The sequence below is a fragment of the Cryptomeria japonica genome, chromosome 8, assembly GCF_030272615.1.
Source record: "Cryptomeria japonica chromosome 8, Sugi_1.0, whole genome shotgun sequence".
NCBI classification, from domain to species: Eukaryota; Viridiplantae; Streptophyta; class Pinopsida; order Cupressales; family Cupressaceae; genus Cryptomeria; species Cryptomeria japonica.
The window spans coordinates 405,459,383-405,472,534 of record NC_081412.1 but is presented as its reverse complement, the minus strand read 5'-3'; positions in this window follow the sequence as shown (position 1 = coordinate 405,472,534).

The following is a 13,152-nucleotide window of genomic DNA, read 5'->3' as shown; positions in this document are numbered from 1 at the left end:
TGAAATTCATATAACTTTAACTTCTTTCTCCATAGTGAAAATGCATTGACATCCCCTCAAAATCTTCCACTTGTCACATTTTGTTGACCCAGGTCACTTACAAGATGTTCTTCTACCTTTTTTATATGAAGTATAGTTAGAAAACAATTTTACAAAACCAGAGTCTCAGATTTTGACAATATGTATCTGCCCAACATTGTCTCCAAAATGACATAGCATAATTAGCCTCGAATAAAGCTTTCACAAACTGAAACAAAACAAGGTTCTAATAATGTACTCAACTTTATGAGAGAGTGTTCTAGGTAACATAAGACATTTTTTTTTTTACATATTATATCAATAGTAGCAACAACAAGGGGGGTGGATGAGTAGAATTTTATACTTTCGTTGAAGGATTAAGGCCCCTCCCAACTACTTTGTGGGTTAGCCATAGGTCTTCAGTAGACCTTACTTCTTCGCGGCCAAATCCTTCACCATTATTGGTGAAGAACCTAGTTATACTCTTTTTTTTGGGCTTTTTATGCTTTTCATTTGTCAGGCTATCATCATCATTATATCTTTTAACAAAATCTAAAAGACCTTGCATGAAGGGTTGGTTTTCCTCCTTGTTGAACCTTGAAGTCTGTCCATAGAGAGTCTTTGATGAGTTGACAATTACTATCCCATTCTCCAAAATTCTAATAAATTTGTGCATTGAGATTTCCACGGTCGTTGTTACCTGCGAAGTAACATTAAGATACATGAGTCTAAGCAACCTCCCCTTCCCTTGAAAATTTTCCTTGTTCCTAAAAACCCATATATGCCAAATAATCTCAGTAGAAAGAACTAGTCAAAATAAATTGTAATCTTTAGATAATTTTCTAATTTTGCCAAATAGAATCTCAGCCCATGAGATATTATTTTTCCTTGACCATTGAGATTATTATAGAATATGCTCCATATTTCTATGGCAATAAAGTATTCAAAGAATGCGTTTAATAGTTTCAGGTTTCTTGCACACATTGCAAAGATTTATAGTTTATTCATTGAAAGGAAACTAGCAGACATCTTTATGACAATTTCCACATAACCCATTATAGATTTCAATCAAATCAACAAATAGAAGCCATATGCAAAGGATAGACAACATACCCATGAAAATGTGACACAAGATATACCCTGGGAAAATCCTCATGAGGGAAAAACCCAGCCTCCAAAAGCATTGTCCACCATGTATTATTCAACAATGCATCCATTACAATACAACTATGGAAGCTTATGAAAGCTTGCCATAACAAGCCATCAACAAGCGCTCCATGTGAAGAAGCATGTAACCACACATCCCATGCCATGCTTCCAACATCCACAAATGCTAACCTGGCTAACTGACCAACCCAAACAACTACCCTTGTGGTTGCTTTTATAAACACAAGCTCCCACAAAACCACCAAGTGGTATTACATCAAAACCATGTACCCAAAACCATGTGACAATAAAATATAATATTTTTCCTACCTATTCTTAACCCACATTTAATATTGGGTACTTCATCACAATTACATTCTCCAATATTAAATAAATGCAATATAATAATACCAATGTGTCAATACAACTCATCAAGTGGTTACAAGAATATTCCAAGGGAATCTCTACATGTTGCACGTCCATCTAGGTGCTCCTAGGTGCAACGATACAATATGATATTACAATGTAATTCCATGTCCACCTCACACGATAATAAAATAATACAACAATAAAACATTATAATGCAAGGTGTACAACACCATTTTCCCAACATTCTCCCACTTGTTGTATACATTGCATAAGGGCCAAGTAGTAATATGTCACACAAACAAGAGATTGATCTCTCCACATACACATACCATCATGGAATCCAAGTGCTCCATGTGCTCCATCAAGATACCTGCAATAAGAAATAAAGTGACCACCATCTCATACATGAATACTCCTACCCTCCATCATGCCACTGCCACTAGACATGAAAAGTTCATCCAAAGAGAAAGCCACACAATTTGTCGCAACAAACGATAAGTCCTGCACCAACTGATATCCGAACACAAACACTAATCCAAAGGTATCCAAGGCAAAGGTAGTTGTTTACATAGCTAAAATAGCACCCACAACAAGTGCTAACACATCAACTATACATGCCTCCAAGACATACAAACCAAGTGATTAACATCTCATCAACATATACAACCTGTAACATGCAACCATAAGCCCCAAGTGCAATACTTGCCATGTATGTACACCAAGGAACTCCCATTGCATAGGTAATGTCAATATCATAAATTAATCCACTAACAACATAGCATAGAAGTGTAACCATGTAGTATCAAGAACATCCACATCAATATGAACATCATGTAAACCGATAACTTGCAAGAACCACTCTCACACCATGTCTCCAACATTATCCCATGTTCTCCACACCAACAAAAGAAAGAGATAAAGGAACCACTATGTCATCTCCCACATGACAACACATGAATACAAAACCAGTGAACACATAGCTCCAAACAGCCTCCATCCAATGTAATGTGAATACGAACATCCAGGAAGATAATCAAAACAAAGAGATAAACACTGCAAATCAAAACCTGTAGCATGTCCTTCTACATACACCTCTAAATGCCAAACTGTGTCAAGTATGATCTCCTCCATAAAACCCCACATGAAAAGCATAACAACACCCAAACACATTTAGTCCCTTGGAGCAAACAAACATATATATCATGTAAACAACATGGATGTAAGCCTCTCATAACCAAGAAGATCAAACTAAATATCCATTCCCAAGCCTAGGAAATACACCCAATAAACCATCTCCCAAACTAATATCAATGACTACCACCATCATAATAATAACTCAAATGCACAAGGAGATAATTGATGCCATACATCTCTCCAATGAACCCTCCAAAACTAAACATCTTCGTAGCTCAAGATCCATATCTATGAAAGATTAGCATAACATAATGCACCTGAAAGGAAACAATGGGCAATACCTCTCAAGTAGTAAACCGTTGAGTAGGCCAAGAGTGGGGAATGAGAATGTTCATCAAGCTATCCAAGTCATCATGACTCACACTAAGAACAACCTCCTCTCAAGTTCATACCAGGTGAATGCTCCTCAGACTTCCTACTAAAAAAATCAACCATCCGAACACATATCTCTAATCACAAGAGAATACCAGCATCACCAACATCCTCCAAGTATCCATGAGTACCTATAACAGATCAATCCATGCCAAACTCCAAATGCAACCACAACAATATCATGAATTATCAAGCAAATGATCATGTAATCAATACAAAGAGAACTACCAAGATCAATGTCAAAGCTCCAATGACCAAATCAAGAACATAAACATGACAACATGATCTAATCCATCTCAAAGAGATAACATGCTCCATATGAACATATCAAATAACCATATCATGCCAAAACTCCAAATGTGCATCAAGGGTGTACCATGACATAATATAATCCATCCAAACAACAAGGATAAACATGTCAAATGAAAATATAAAACCACATCTATACCAAGAACTCTGAGTCCTCAAGATGCAAACATCCTCAAATAACATGAAGATAACCATCTCCTAATAGTGTACCCGCAAATGCAAGAGAACCCTTTTGCAACAACATGATCTAAGGCATCCTCCAACATCTGCACACAAAGAAGATCATCCACAAACCAATGGTGAATACACATCACTGCTACAAGCTCCCACTAAACCATGATACCAAGCTCTTCATAGCATCATGATAACCATCTCCTAAATGAAGAAAATCCAGGTCTACACACATCAATTGAAATGTCAATAATAACAAGTAAACCATGAACTCCATATCAAGAAGATACAACCACCACCAACAAATCACCAATCAAGAATCAATCCTACATCGCCAACTCATCAGTGCCAAAAGCTCCCACTGAAAGTGTAATAAAATAAATAACCAAGATATCATGACATCGTGATCAAATACATGTTGCAAGTCCCAATCCAACTATCCAAGTACCGTAACATCATCCATCCTCTCATCTCAAAACAACCATACCAATACACAAATGACCACAGACAAGGTCAACTAACAAGTATGCACCACAATGAATCAAACCTGGTGGATATAGGCAGTCCACATCCGAGTCATCCCACTGCAAGTGAATGAGTAGCTAATCCATAACCTACATAACTCGTAGACCCAATCATTGAACATGCAAACTCATCATCACATTAGTAAACTGCAAACTGAGATATCAAAGAGAATAATCCATGTAGACAACCATGACTCAAACACCAAATCACCATCTGATCTGATTTGCCAAACATGTCTACAAACTAGTACCATGGTCAAAGGAACTAAACAAGCATCAAGGGAGATAAGAACAACCTCCTAATATCAAACCAAATCACCACAATCATGACTATGTCGTGTCAATGCAAAACATGTACCTACATACCCATGACACCATAATCATCACCTGTATCCAACTATCACCCACATAAAAATCCAAGTCTCAAATCGAGTCCAATCATATCCTCAAACCAAGAACAACATGTAAACCTCTCCGTACTCATCAAACTAATACAATAACAACACCAAACTGAAGTACACTGAACAACCTCTCCAACGCCTATTCAAAATTAAAAAACTGATTCTGCATGCAAAAAATATAACCAAAACTGCATCAAGGAGAATATCAAGCTTCCAAGCTCCCAAAACATGTAAAAACAACAAAATCACTAAACCAAACCTATACCAAATAGTAGTGCTCGGAAACACCTCTCCAACGAGTATAAGAAGTCGAAAAACGGACTCCCAAGGTAAAAGTTATGCCAGTTGGAAGAAAACGTCTAATTTCGCTATATGATGAATACATGGACTTAAAATTTAAACCAATTTTTGCGAAGTCCAAATTCCATAAAAATTTCCACCAATTGGACTAAATATATTTCCAAAATAAAAATCACTTTATTGGTGGGGCCCACTGGCCCGACCCCACCACTCATCTTCCAATCAAAAACTTGTGGCAATTTAATAATTTAATTTTTCACCACATTAAAAATATTTAATAATTCTCATTTTATAAAAATGCAGATTTTAATTTAATTGTGCAGATTTTTTTTTTTAATTTATTTTATTGGCAGTTTCTTTTTCTTTTTTTAAAAGGCAAGGTTGGTGGTGGGGACCACTGTCGATGGCCCGACCCTGCCGATACCACCGACAATGGGAACCCCATCCCCGTCGGGTCAGCAGAGTACTGTGGGCCTTGCAGTATGTACTGCAGGTACCCGTAGGTACCGCATTACCTGTTGCAGACTGCGGCGACCTGTGGGGGTGTGGGGGAGGTGGTGGCCCTGCACCCCCCACAAATATTTTATATATTTTTCAATAAAAAAATTCGCCCCCACAATTTATTTAATTTCTACAGGTACAAACTAGTCCGATGGGAAAACTTAATATTTTATTTTTTTAATTTTCTACAGATTGCTAGTCACAAATATGATGGTTGTCAAGGTCGTGATACTAAATTTTTTTTGCAATTATTTCATCTGTGACAAAATGGAGCAAATTATATATTATTTTTCGTATCTCGGCCAACCTAAATCCATCCATGAGGTCTGTTTTGTCCCACGGGGCCATTTATGAAATCTCACCCTCAAAATCCTCATTCAAAGCATTTTTCAATGATGCTCTAGATTGATCAAAATTCTTCCAACCCCAAATCTGCAAACAACCCATCATAATAGTTGATGTTGTGGAAAAGGGGACAAGGCAAAAACAAAGTTCAAATGTTAGTTTCCAACCATAAAACCAAGACAAAGAACTAAAACCATTCCAAACATATCAAGAAAGATTAAAAAACATGTAAGTAAAGCAAGATAAAAGAGGAGAAGGAAGAGAAATCTCCCTAAGATGCTTCCATAACGCCTTTCGACGCTTCTTCCTTGTTTCTCCCCTCTCCAAGTCCCAAATGAGTGTAGCTCTCAACTTTTAGCACTACCCATGGATGCCATATGGAGATTCAAGATGGTTGTAGATGATAAACAAATGTTATGCAAGTGTAAAAGGGTTGCTATGAGAAATCTCCTAATGTCTATGTAAATTTCACTATAATAACAATTCTCCAATGCTCTCTAATGCCCTTTTCTTGCTTGAGGAGTAAGGTCCTTTTATATGGAAAAATGCTGATTGAATGGCTAAGATTGAGTGAGCTTGTGAAGGGTCAAGATTGATGGGTTTAGGATCCATGTGATGGCTTTCAACCCAATCCCATGATGACAAGTGTCAACATGAGATGGCTTGAGAGGAGAGGGAAGGAGCATTTAATGCCCGAGGAGACATGAGGATAACCTCATATGGGTTGGGTTATTAGATAAATCTATTATCCAAGGGATAAACTCTTGTGCAAGAGTAAAAGGGATAACCATGGTCAAAGCAATGAATGCTTGAAGAGACCCATGAGTTAAAGGATGGTTGAGTTAGAGAGAAAGTCTCTAACCAAAGGTTGAGTTTGAGTTAACCATTTATGGTCATATAAGAGCCTTTAATGGTTTTAGAAGACTTTAGAGGTTAGCTTGTTGGAGGCACAAAGCCTTTAATGGCTATTGAAGACTTTTGAGTTGTTTTGAGAAGTGACCTTTTTCTTAAGGAATGTGCAAATGATTAGGAGGGGGATTAGGCTAATTAGAAGGGGATAGAAGAATCTAGAAGGAAGTTAGTGAGCAAGTGGGTGAGGATAAAAGAGGATTTTAATTAAAATAAAATTCATTTATTTCAACTAAAATTATGCACCTTGCATTTGTAGGAGAATGCAAGTGGGAGGGTTTTAGGGATTTTAAATAAATATTTATTTATTTAAATGTGAGAGAGAGGATTTTAGGGATTTAAATAAATGTTGAATTATTTAAATGTGGAGAGGGGTTGATTAAACAAATATGCTTTATTTATTTAATTAATTGTCAGAACATGGTTTAATGAATAAAATAAAATAAATTGAATAATTTATTTAATTAATAGGAGAAGAGGGTTAAGATGAATTAATTAAATATTATTTTAATTAATTGTTGATCGATGGTTAAATAATCAAATAAATACTAACTATTCATTTAATTAAGTAGACAGATTTGGGTGTCTACAATATGCAATTGGATTAATAACTTTTAGGACTTCAAAAGGTCCTAAGTATCTTGTTGCTAGTTTGGAAGACTTTCCAAACTTAAAGAGCCCTTTGCGGTTTGACCCTTAATAACACTTTTTCTCCTACAATAAATTATCTCAAAATCTACTTTGCATCTAGTTGCTAGTTTGGAAGATCCTTTGCGGTTTGACCCTCAATAACACTTTCTCCTATCATAAATTATCTCAAAATTTGCTTTGCATATGCATAACTCTTTCGTTGATCATTAACTTTTGCTAACCTTTGTCTAATTAGCATAACTTGTTCTTCCATTTTTTAGAGCATCTCATGAGTGGGGCTAATCCACTCTTCTATCTTACCCTATTTGATAGGAGTGTGGCACCTCCTTCCATATAATGCCTCAAATAGTGCCATCTTGATGGCTAATTGAAAAGAGTTATTTTATGTGAATTCCACCAATGATAGGTAATCTTCTCATTTGTACTATCGATCCATGCAATATATTCTCAAAAGATCTTCTAGCACCTAATTCACTATTTGGTCATCTGTTTCTGGGTGGTATGCTGAATTGATGTTCAGATGGGTTCCTAAAGACGCGAACAAGGTTTACTAAAACCTTGATGTCAACCTAGCATCTTTGTTTGATATAATCTTTTTAGACACCCTGTGCAATCAAAATATCTCTTGCAAAAATTTCCTAGCAATAATAGATGCTCCATTTATCAAGTTTTCAAGTATAAAATAGGCTGCTTTGGTGAATCTATTTACCACTACCAATATTATATTGTGTCTATTCCTAGACATGGTTAAACCCTAAACAAAATCCATGATAATTATGTCATTTCCAATCTAACACAAAATAAGGTTATAGAAGTCCTACCGAGTGTTGGTGTTCCACCTTCACCCTCTAGCACTCAAAACAACTTGCCACAAATCTTGTGACATCCTTCTTCATTCCTTTCCATAAATAAAGGAGCTTTAAATCTGCTAAAAAAATCCTAATCTTTTTTTAAATTAAAATGAAATCATATAAAACAACAAACATGATAAGTATTGAAATTGAATAAATTCTTCTTTTCATTATTCAATAACTCACTTTAGTTTAGGGTAAGCATGATTGAGGGTAATGTTGAGTCATTCACACAATTAAGTAGCACAAGGCAGTAAAAATCTTAATCTAAAAAATATATATATATTAAAGAATACCTATACATTGTAACATTGAAAAGTGCATACCTTGCAATTTTCTTTTTCATTTACACCCAGTCTAGAACCTAGTTTTCTTCTTTATATATAACATGACTATCATATAAGCAATATATATCTACATAAAAGTTGGTAAATTGCATGATGTTTGACTAATCCCAACTTCCTATATTTTAAGAATCTAAATTTGACTTACAAATACTTGATTCCCACCTTCTTTCAAAATCATGGCTTGGAATTGATCCCCAAACTTTTCAATTCAAGTTTTTTATATAAATATCATTCCCTTCTCTTCTTTTCTTTCTAGTCATTTTCATCTGACTTGAGTATGAAATATTTTAAATGATGTTTTATGGTCTTATATAAAAGAACAAGCTCTAATTCATTTTTAGACACCTAAAATCTAAAGAGTATTAATGCTTCTTACACACATCAAGATGGATCATTCTAAAAATAAGTACATTGACATATATAATAGTGATAAATAGATATATTGCATGGTCACCTATTATGTTTGACACTTTTTTGTAAGTCATTCAATTAGCCTTTTGATGTGTAACACATCTATGAAATGGGTTAAATTATGTGATGAGATTATCTTTGAGCCCCCTAATGGTTTTATTTCTACATGCAATAATATCCCTCTTTTGCTAACCTTATATTCATGTTCCTTTCATGATGCTTCTTATGATGTGTCTACCTAGATATTGATATATGTAAGCTACCTTCTTTTATGCATGATGATATTTCATAAATTTCTCATGTAGATATTATTGATGATTTATTGTCTAGTCCTACACTGCAAAAATATTATTTCTCCTGATGAAAATTTATTCCTTAATTATTTTGATGGTATTATAGATGCATATTTACATGTTAGCGTTATTTCTTACTAATAAGATGATCATAGTTATTGATGAGTAAATTGAGACTTAGTTTGAATGAGAAAGCATTATCATAATTCAGTTTATTTTCTATTTTTTATCATTTATTTATGCCATGTGATTTTATTAGATGTTTTTCTTGTCACTTGTTTCTTCCTTCTCATGTATCAACTTCTATCTATTTATCCCTTTTGTATCAAATGTTTAAATGGCTAATGTTATTCCTAATCCCACACGATATGGGATATTTTGGTCTTCAACCTAATTGTTCTCCCCATGGGAACTCATCCAAGCTATCCCATAAGGTTTCAAGTTTACCAAGTTATTATAATATAGTTCATCATAAAGTTGTATTTAATCAACCAATGTTGGCATGCAATGATCTAGTATCAACTCCTCCACCTAAATTGAGAAAAAATCCACATAAAGGGTGAGTTTTGATTGATCAGCTCAAGAGAATTATAGAAAAAAAAAATCTTTGGTATTATATACATTTATTTCATAGACAAAGAGATGCTTTAAAGACAATCTTATAGATGCTCCTTGTTTCATCAATTCTTAATCTTACAAAGGTGTCTTGAGCATATTTATACACAATATACTTGGATTTGATTTTGGATTCATGAGCCATATGTCCCTTCAATTATTCACGAGACTTTAATATTATAGGTTACCATCAAATTTGATTATCCATAAATTGAGATATGTATCAAGTGCTCGCCAAAAATGGTTTTTTATGTCAAATTACTATTACAACATTTAGAAAACTATTATATAACACTTATAGATGATTGAAAATATAGTACTAACATTTCATCAATTCAAATCCTAGTGAAGACATGAAAAATAAATTATAAACAAATAAATAGAACACAAAGACACCAAGCTTCCTCTAGAAAGAACTCAAATAAGGTGACAATGATGCAAACTAGGATTGAGTACCTTTAGCTAGTAGCCAATCCAAAAATCCTCTCCTTACAAACCTTTCAATTTAAATAAAAAAATAACATCGAACGTTTATCCAACATTTTTCATTAAGAAAACTTGAATACATCTTTGAATAGATAAGATCATTCAAAAAACAAATAAACTTGGAATTTAAATAATTTGGAGGACAACCAACTTAGAAATATATATATCATAAATTTCTCAACACGTGGCTCTATAATCTTAAAGTTATGATGATGAAAATTCAAGAACATTAGCTTCAACTGATCAACGTGTAATTATGAGCTTCATGTAGTTTTTACTACAACCCCTCTTACATAAATGTACTCACTACAGAGATATAACTAGCCTTCGAGAAAAAAATCACTTTTTTCAAACATTTGACTAGTCTATACTATAGATTCCTTTCCATCCTTTATTCCTTGCTACTTAGTCAAATGCAGATAATGATTTTAAATACGAGTCGATTATTCTAGTTTTGGAGGTCACATCTCGCCACCATATTTAAAACACCTACAGTTGTCTATACATCAAAATTATTTAGTCTACCACTATGCTAAAATAAGAAGACCAATTGTCACATGCACCGCATAGGAAAAACATCACACTAACCATTATGGAATTACCCATACTATATTAAGGAATTCATATTATTATAATAATAATAAAAAATTGTTCCTACATTAGACTTGTTAAGTTAGAAGTTTGTGACCATAGTTCCCAAATTTTAGCAAATGAACATTCTACGTCAAATTCTATTATTGAATCAATTATTCCAAAAGATTTTTTTCTTTGTTTCTTTCAGTACTTATTCAAAATAAATCTTCTTTGTACACTAAATTTGTTTAACATTCTTTGGACCTCTCATGGACTTAGATCCATCATAAACTAATTTGTTTCTTTTTATTTTTGTCCTTTACCAAAATCCTTCTTTCTAATCTACTCTCAGTAACTCTTCTACACACTCCTCCCTTACATATTTTGTAAATATTCCCACAACAACTTTGCCTTTTCAACTATAAGACTTGACTCAATCTTCATTATGAAATTGAGCCAAACATGTATTTCTCTTCATTATCCATTTTTCTTACCCACAAATTAGCATTATTATGCTTATAAAAGTTTGGCATATATATTTCCTCGTGTAATCGTTCTTCTACACTCACCACCCTTTTCTCACATCTCATAATTTCTATATTCGATTGAATAGCTCCCATAAATAATCTCCCTACAAGACACGCATGTAAATTAGCATAGACAAGATTATTCATTTTTTTATTAACTTTTTTCTCTTCCATTATCTTCTTGTTTGCAAACTCCTCTTGTGCTCTTCTTCACACTATTACTCCATTTCAACTAATTCCTTCATATCCTTCAAATAACAAATATTAGCTAAATTGTTAGATCTCCTTTTCTTCTAGAATTTCCACCCCCAAAACATATTTTCTTTTTTCTACTTCAAAATATTTTTTCTTTCACCTCTTTTATTTCAACTCTATCCTTGCAAGCATCCATATTTTCTACTATCTTCACGTCTTGAAGAAGACATGCTTCTACTGCAACATCATTTTTTATTTCTTCAACTCCTTATTTAGGGTTAGCAACGTGTGCTTCCCCATATCTTCCTCCACCACATTTCTCTCCTTCACCATGTTGTCTACATGACATTCTTATTATAGTAGCTCACATCTATAATAACTTTGTTTTGCACAATCTCTAATCTATCTAATCTCAGATGGATATACATCCTTCGGTACTAGTCCATTGTTTCCCACTCAAGTGGTCTCTTTGAGACTATCGTCATCACCCTTTTCAAAGATATTTTCACTCTCAAGTGTTTATAACAAACTCGCTTACATTCAATGACTATCCTCTACCCAACAATGTCATTGGAAAATGCACATTTTCAAAACCCCATCTACCCATTTCCACATAGTGGAGGACATTAGTATTGGTGTTGATGAGGTTATATCATAACTAGTTCATAGTTAGAACTTATTCACATGTTAAGTTTACTTAGGACTTACCTTGCATTTAAGTTAGTTGTCATAAAGTTGGTTTATGTAACTTCTCATTTAATATTGTTCATAAGATCATGTTAGTTATCCTAGGTGGCATACTAGAAAATAAACCATGTCACATTATTTAACATTTGCTTTAGGCATTTATCATTATGCATCATTCATTTAATGTTTGTATAAAAAATAGTTGAAATCCTACCTCATCAACTTGCCTATATAAGCAAGGCTCATTTGTACATTGTATCATATATCAATTCAACCATTTTCATATCTCATTAAGTATTTCATTCTCATGTTCATGCATTCTCATGTTAGAACATTCTCTTTTGGAAGGCATGTTTCTTGGTTGTTCCTTTGAAGTATGTGCAACTTCATTATGGGTTCTTGATCATTCCAACATGCTATCAGAGCTATGGCCTTGTAAATCCCTTCTCATATCAGAGAACTGAGATATTTCTAGAATAGATATTTTCATTGCAAGTTGATCTTGGCTAGCATTGAAGGGAATTTGAGCTCACCATTGAGCCCAAAACATTGGAGAAAGTCGGTTTCGGTTTTTATTTTGCTCAAATCTAACCTTGGTTTGCCAAAGTTCCAAACAATTTCATGGAAGGTTAGTTGTTGATTCGAAGAGGTAGCTAATTGTCTAGAGCATGATGGATTGAAACCAACCCCACCATTGTGTCCAAAAGGCCCAAAAAAAAACCTTGGGGGCACCTTTCAAATCATCAATTTTTGACACTTTTTTATAGAGGCCACAAAGGTTTTTCAGCGTACTCGATTGCATAGTATGATTCATACTGAGCCATACCATACAAACGAATCAGAAAAAATAGCCTCCAGACTATATTTTTTCATTTTGGGTGAAAAATATTTTCCTACCAAGCTATATTCTACAAAATTTTGAGTGTTTTGAAAATTTTACCTAAAATTTCTATTTCA